Source organism: Girardinichthys multiradiatus, chromosome 7 (assembly GCF_021462225.1).
Source record: "Girardinichthys multiradiatus isolate DD_20200921_A chromosome 7, DD_fGirMul_XY1, whole genome shotgun sequence".
Lineage (NCBI taxonomy): Eukaryota > Metazoa > Chordata > Actinopteri > Cyprinodontiformes > Goodeidae > Girardinichthys > Girardinichthys multiradiatus.
In genome coordinates, this window is record NC_061800.1 from 29,115,044 (window position 1) to 29,123,247 (window position 8,204).

An 8,204-nucleotide genomic window follows, 5' to 3' on the forward strand; every position below is an offset into this window, starting at 1 on the left:
TCAGAAGAACGTGTTGAAGAGCAGCATACAGTCAGGACTCAGGAGTCAGATAAGATCTAACCGTGTCTGTTTAAATCAAATTATTTTAAAATTGGCCGAAAGTCGCTACCAAAGCAACATAGTATTTATTGCCAATTCTTTCTTTACAGACTATTGTTTAGGTACCACAAGATATTCAAGCAATAAGAACTAGTACATTCTTGTATTTAAATGTTAAATGAAATCTAAGACCTTAAAGATCTTTTACAGCTTATAGCGGGGGTGTACTGTGCTGTCTGTCCTGAATAAGAAAGATAAACATCTGAAATCTGTGGCGTGGAGGGTGCTTTGTGCCTCGGTTGGTAGGACAGGCGCACCATGTGCAATCACCTTTTTCTTACAGTCTTCTAGTAGTATGTGTATATCAGCTTTAAACATCTAGAGGCTGAAACTTCTGTCCATTAATCTTTGCAAAATTGCTCAGGCTCAGTCAGATTGGATGGAGATCATCCATAAACAGCAACTCTCAGGTCTTCCAACTAGGGTTGTCACGAGACAAACGTTTCAAACTTGATACCAATACTAAAAAAAATACTCAATACTATTTCAGTACAGCAGCAACATTTTTGGAAGGCACAGAGTCTTTCAAGTTAAAAGCAAAAAAAATCTTGATAAATACATTACAATATTCTAGCTTCCTTTTAATAAACACAAAACCAATAAGTAGAGTACAATTCAGCCCTTGTGTAGAAAAATATATAATTTAAAAGTGTCACTTCCCTTTTTGGTAAAACAGTTTTCAAAATAACAGCACAAGTGTTAATATCCTTTATGGAAGGATGTAACTTTTGATTTAGTTGTGCAATTATTTTATTATAAATGCTTATATATGGTGTGCCACTGTGTGCTTCCAATTGCTTGTCAAATTGATACTAAAAATACATTTTACTGCTGAGGGACAAATAAAGGATCTTTCTATACTAAAATAGTTTCAAATTGGTAATTATGCATAATATTTTCTTCAGTGATCAACTACAGCCGCAGGATAGGTTGCTTCAGGTTCCGACCCTATTCCTGACCTGTGCTGTTACATGGACTTTATGATGGTCTATGCTCGCTAATGTTCTTCAAATTACAAATTAATTAGGCTTTCATAGAGCAGCTATATTTATGCTGAGATTAAACTAAACACAGGAGTCAATTTCCAAAGTCGGTGCCCTCTGCAAGTAATTGGTTGCACTGTTTGTTTTGGGGGGGGGGTTTTAGGAATGTTTTGATTAAGAAGGCTGAATGAATATGCATGCCACACGTTTTAGATTTTTATTTGCTAGAACTAATCTATGTATCATTTTCCTTTACAATTAATCTACTTTGTTATGGCCTATTCAATACAATCTCAATAACATGAAAAATATTCAAGTTTGGTTGTGATGTGATTAATTGTGAAAATGTTATACAGGTATGAATACTTTTGCATGGAATTAACATGGAAGACATCAACAGAAATCCTTTTCTTGATCTATGTGGAGAACTTGGCTCAAGACTTTTTTTTTTGCAGTGATCTAACATTTCCCAATATATCATGTGAACGTACTGAGCACTGATGGTGAAAATACATTTTAGTCAGAATATGCTTGGAGAAAAAAGGGTGCAGAGCTTCATAGGTTATGTACTGGTGCCATTGGCACAATCAAGCTTTCACAAATTGAGAGAAAATTGTTTTTTTTTTTATTAAATGGGAGCAAACTATCAGAACATCTTGCTGTAAAAAACAAGCTGAAGATAAAAAAAAAAAAAAGCTCCTACAATCCTATGAATCTAAATCCACAGGAAGGAAACCTGAACTTTTTATATTTTCTCCATGTTTCACAAAGTTAAATCTCTAACCTCAAAGAAATGGAGCATAAAACACAGTTTGAGAATCGGAAATCAATAAGGTGACAATCTGTCCACCTAGTAAGCAAAATGTCTATATATCAAAGTCTTTCATTTATTTACATCCAGAACAAACTTAAACAAAAGCAGGAAGTCGGCATATAAAATTTTTTGCTTTACCATTGCAGGTTTCTGACACAGCTGGTCAGATTAAAAAAAAATTTCAGGTGAAATTATGGTTTTAGTTTTGGCTTAGAAGATTCTTGTTTAACATTTAGGATTTATTGCATTAAATTCTAGATACATGTGAAAATGTAGTCATGATTTCAACATTGCTGGGGAGGGGGGCTACAAATGATAGTAACAAGTAGTCTGGGAGTTTGTATGCCATAAATATATGGATGTGTTTCTCTTGTGCAGAGGATGGGGTTTACATGTAGCAGATCAGACAGCATATGGGAGGGAAGCTGCACCGTTCAAGCAGCTGTAGGAGGACTTGCCTAAGAAGTCAATGTAACTCCTTGGTCAGCAATAATGTCTGTCCACCAGTTTGGTTTTTTATAATGTAATTGCGTACACTATAAAATGACACAACCTTTTTTCTTACTGTCTGACATTAAATCAGACTAAACTGTTCTTGTTTTAAGTCAGTTAGGATTACCAAAATATTGTTTGCTAAATGCCAGAATAATATTTGTTTTAGAAATTAAAAATAATTTCTTTAAATATATTTTAGAGGTTTACAATTTTTATAGTATTTGGTATATTTGTTTTTAAATGGTACTTTGGCACTTTGGAGAGGTGTTCTCTTCACAGATGAGTCCTGTATGGTGTTGTATTGGTGAGCGGTTTGCTGAGGTCATTGTTGTGGATCGAGTGGCCCATGGTAGCGGTGGGGTTATGATAATGCACGGCCCCAGGTTGCAAGTATCCATACACAATTCCTGGAAGCCTAAATCGTCACAGCTCCTGCTTGGCCAGTATACTTACTGGATATGACACCCATTGAGCATGCTTGGGATGCTGTGGATCGGCGTATACGACGGCGTGTTCCAGTTCCTGCTAATGTCGAGCAACTTTGCACAGCTATTTAAGAGGAGTGGTCCAACATTCCACAGACCACAGACCTTTTATTGTGGCCAGTCTAAGGCACACTGTGCAATAATCATGCTGTCTAATATGCATCTTGATATGCTACACCTGTGAGGTGGATGGATTATGTCGACAAAGGAGAAGTGCTTGCTAACACAGATTTAGACAGATTCGTGAACATTTGAGAGAACTAGGCCTTTTGTGCTCATAGAAAAAGTCTTAGATCGTTGGGTTCAGCTCATGAAAAATGGGAACAACAACTAAAGTGTCTAAGCAAATAAACATGTCACCTTCAGGGATCTGGAAATTGAGGGCCACAGTTCTCTCCCTGATCTCTTGGCTTATTTATTTTCATTCTACCACTGTGCCACACTATGAAGCATTGTTTAAAGCCTTAAAATACACCCACAAGCGTATCCCATTTCACTCAAATGACCCATTGCTTTGTTGCTTGGATGTTGTGATGATGGGTGCTGGTCATGATGGCCCTCTCCTATTTTGTACTCTTGCAGGTAATTTTGGAGGCCATGTTTTACTCTAACTGTTGGAAAAATGTATAAAAATGATCATTGTTTAGTTTAAACAAGGTTTATGTTTGACTTTTTACTATAGTGAAGATGATTTCTGTGATTGCTTTTTTAGTGTGAAAAAGAGTTGGACTGGATCACACTCTGGACATGACATGCTCATACCATATATGGGAATGACTACTCTGTTAAGTTGAAATCTCTGTAAGAATTGGCTGTACCAATTCCCGCTTTTTACTTGAAGGAATGTGAGTTGTAAATAAAAGGCTGGTGCAAGGACTTCTTCCTTTATGAGAAGGAAGTCGCTGTTCTGCAGAGGACTGTCTTTCCCTTGCAAGTCAAATTTACTTGATTTATTTGTGTCTTTAATTACATTTATCTGTATTTATCAGCTTTCCAACTCTAACACTAACCTATGATTTCAATTCATTTTCTCTATTCTCCCCATGGTTTACTGAAATGTATTTGTTGCGAATAGATACGTACCAGCAAGAGGTCATCCAAGTTATACTAGTTTTATCAGGGGTCAGGATCTCTTTTGTTTTATAAGTCTGCTGCACAGACTGCATTTTGTGCATCCACACTCAGTCAGCTGGTTGCCTCCCTGCAGTTTGCTTTATCACCTGGTATCTTCCACAGGTCATCAGAGCTTATCCTGATCTACGAATAAACAAATACAACCTGCATTGCAGTACATGGAGCCAAATATAAACTTTTCCTGGGGCAATGTGTTTACTTTAAAGTAGTGCATAGCCAATCTCAAAGATGTATGAATTAATAGGTAGAATTCATAAAAAACATTCTGACAGCTTTCTGGTGTTTGCAACCTAAACCTTCACAATCTTTTATTGTCTTTCCTTTTAAACTGAGGCTAGTGAAGTACTTGCATGATGTTACATTAGTGTCATGGAGGGGAAAGTAGGTTTGAATATGTTGAATCATTCAGCATCTACAGGTCCTTCTCAAAATATTAGCATATTGTGATAAAGTTCATTATTTTCCATAATGTCATGATAAAAATTTAACATTCATATATTTTAGATTCATTGCACACTAACTGAAATATTTCAGGTCTTTTATTGTCTTAATACGGATGATTTTGGCATACAGCTCATGAAAACCCAAAATTCCTATCTCACAAAATTAGCATATTTCATCCGACCAATAAAAGAAAAGTGTTTTTAATACAAAAAACGTCAACCTTCAAATAATCATGTACAGTTATGCACTCAATACTTGGTCGGGAATCCTTTTGCAGAAATGACTGCTTCAATGCGGCGTGGCATGGAGGCAATCAGCCTGTGGCACTGCTGAGGTCTTATGGAGGCCCAGGATGCTTCGATAGCGGCCTTTAGCTCATCCAGAGTGTTGGGTCTTGAGTCTCTCAACGTTCTCTTCACAATATCCCACAAATTCTCTATGGGGTTCAGGTCAGGAGAGTTGGCAGGCCAATTGAGCACAGTGATACCATGGTCAGTAAACCATTTACCAGTGGTTTTGGTACTGTGAGCAGGTGCCAGGTGGTGCTGAAAAATGAAATCTTCATCTCCATAAAGCTTTCCAGCAGATGGAAGCATGAAGTGCTCCAAAATCTCCTGATAGCTAGCTGCATTGACCCTGCCCTTGATAAAACACAGTGGACCAACACCAGCAGCTGACACGGCACCCCAGACCATCACTGACTGTGGGTACTTGACACTGGACTTCTGGCATTTTGGCATTTCCTTCTCCCCAGTCTTCCTCCAGACTCTGGCACCTTGATTTCCGAATGACATGCAGAATTTGCTTTCATCCGAAAAAAGTACTTTGGACCACTGAGCAACAGTCCAGTGCTCCTTCTCTGTAGCCCAGGTCAGGCACTTCTGCCGCTGTTTCTGGTTCAAAAGTGGCTTGACCTGGGGAATGCAGCACCTGTAGCCCATTTCCTGCACACGCCTGTGCACGGTGGCTCTGGATGTTTCTACTCCAGACTCAGTCCACTGCTTCCGCAGGTCCCCCAAGGTCTGGAATCGGCCCTTCTCCACAATCTTCCTCAGGGTCCGGTCACCTCTTCTCATTGTGCAGCGTTTTCAGCCACACTTTTTCCTTCCCACAGACTTCCCACTGAGGTGCCTTGATACAGCACTCTGGGAACAGCCTATTCGTTCAGAAATTTCTTTCTGTGTCTTACCCTCTTGCTTGAGGGTGTCAATAGTGGCCTTCTGGACAGCAGTCAGGTCGGCAGTCTTACCCATGATTGGGGTTTTGAGTGATGAACCAGGCTGGGAGTTTTAAAGGCCTCAGGAATCTTTTGCAGGTGTTTAGAGTTAACTCGTTGATTCAGATGATTAGGTTCATAGCTCGTTTAGAGACCCTTTTAATGATATGCTAATTTTGTGAGATAGGAATTTTGGGTTTTCATGAGCTGTATGCCAAAATCATCTGTATTAAGACAATAAAAGACCTGAAATATTTCAGTTAGTGTGCAATGAATATAAAATATATGAATGTTAAATTTTCATCATGACATTATGGAAAATAATGAACTTTACCACAATATGCTAATATTTTGAGAAGGACCTGTATGTGGTAATAAAGTTGTCAGGACCTTAAAAGCCATGCTAGAAAATGTCACTGCAGCTGTTCTTGCTGCCTGAATGAGGCATGGTTCTCTGTGGCACAGCCATTACACACAGACACAACTAATCATGTGGAGCCATAAAGGTCGGCCCTCCCTTTTAGCTGTTCAGGAAATTTGTAGCAAATATGAAATTCAAAGGGTGCCGTCAGCAGGCGGAGAAATGCAGCTGTGTGCAGAGACGTTTCCTCTTTTGGACCTGATGGACTTTTATTCTCTGGCAGATTAAGTGGAGACGTTGAGTTGTCTAAGCTGAGGAGCAAGGCGTGTGGCTTTTTGTGACTCAGCACAAAAGCTCTGCTTTTGTGTCATCAGTATCTGCCAGTCTGCCCTAGTTTTTCTCATTTAGCTCAACAGAAAGTAACAAATGGGACAAAACTGAGCTGTTCTTAAAAATGACAAAGCAAAAAAACGTTATATTTTATATATATATATATATATATATATTCATATTATATATTTACAAAGAGTCATAGTGACTGAAACACTGTTTCTCAGAGTCTGTAGGCCTTCATGGACATCTGCTGAGGAAAATTGAGGCCTTGAAGGCAGAGCAGAGCGGCTCAGAAGCTCCAGATGAGTTTCTGTGTCCAGTCAGCAGAGGCCTGATGAAGGATCCAGTCATAGCTGCAGGTTTGTTCACGTTAAACGCCTGCTTCCTCAAAGACAGTGACTCAGTTCTCTGCTACTGCACCACCGCTTGTTTCAAAAAGTAAAATGGGTTTCTGTGTGTATCTATCCCACAGATGGCTATTCCTACGAACGAGAGTCTATCGAGAGCTGGATCCGAGGCAAGAACAAAAACGAGCCCGATGACCAACCTGCTACTAAAGACGACCCTGCTGACCCTCAACAGATCCCTGAAGAGGGCAATAACACGGTGGAAGTCCAGTCAGTAAACAAGCAACTTATTTTAGATTTTCTAAAATGCCAGACTCCATTGCCAAACAGGTAATAGGCTCTTATTACTGATTTTCTGATTTTCGAGTCTCACATTAGAAACTGATAGTTATACAGAAAATTACCCGATTTATTTAAAAACATGTTTGCCAACCATCATCTGTTTAGCATTATATTGTAGATGTTTTTAATACACAAAGAAACAAAGTAAAATATGATTCTAGCTGTAGCTTTGCTAAATTTAGCACACTGAGGATTTACTGCCACAGCTTTGTTTGGTGTGTAAGGCTGCATATCCATAAATATCAATGAAAAGCAGTTTCTCAGTAATTCAGATCAAAGGTAAACATGTTTTATGTTGTTTTTGATGACCATGGCTTATAGCTAATAAAAACTCCAAATAAAAGTTCTCAGAAAATCAGATTATTACATAACCCCAATAATAAGAATGATTCGTTTTCTTATGCAGAAGCATTAGCCTACTGAAATGCACCCAGTACTTGATCGGGGCTTCTTTTGCTGCATGGCATGGAGCCAATCAGCCTGTGGAGCTGCTGAGGTGTTAGGGAAACAAACATCCAAATGAGGTGCCAAACATACTTTCATTTGAAAAGAGGACTTTGGACCACAGAGCAGCATTTCAGTCCCTTTTCTCGCTCCTAAGGCAGTCTCTGGTTTTAAGAATGACTCAACAGAAGAAATGTGACACTTGTGGCTCCTATCCTGGATATGGCTGTGTGGTGGCTCTTCACGCACTGATACCAGTTGTTCTCCTATAGCTGTGGGTGCCCCAAGTGGCTTTTGCTTCTCAATCATCTCCTCTTGTATGCCTTTTTCTACCATTTCTTCCTTCTAGTCAACTTTTCATATGCTGGGAAACAACACTCTATGAACAGCCTGCTTTTTTAACCTTTTGTGTGAATGTCTTCTAGACAACCATCACGGCAGCAGTCTTTCCCATGATTGTGTAGGCCACAACATGACATATGTGCATTAAAAATCCTTAATTGGTCTTATTTATTATTAAATTTTTAACCCATAATCATTACAATCACCAGAAATAAACACTTGATGTAAAAATCACTGTATATAATGAATCGAAATAATCAGTTTCACTTTGTGAAATAATTTTTTCTGAATTATTATACATTTACTTTAACAATATTCTAAAAGGCTGCTGTTTATAGTTTAATTTATGGTGCTTAAGAACACTG

The 8,204-nt window shown here is 38.6% G+C and overlaps 1 pseudogene; it reads left to right on the top strand.

The window, feature by feature from the left end:
• The window catches only part of LOC124870860, a 30,783-nt pseudogene extending 23,260 nt beyond the window's left edge, over window positions 1-7,523 (top strand).
• Window positions 7,524-8,204: the final 681 nt, after the last annotated feature.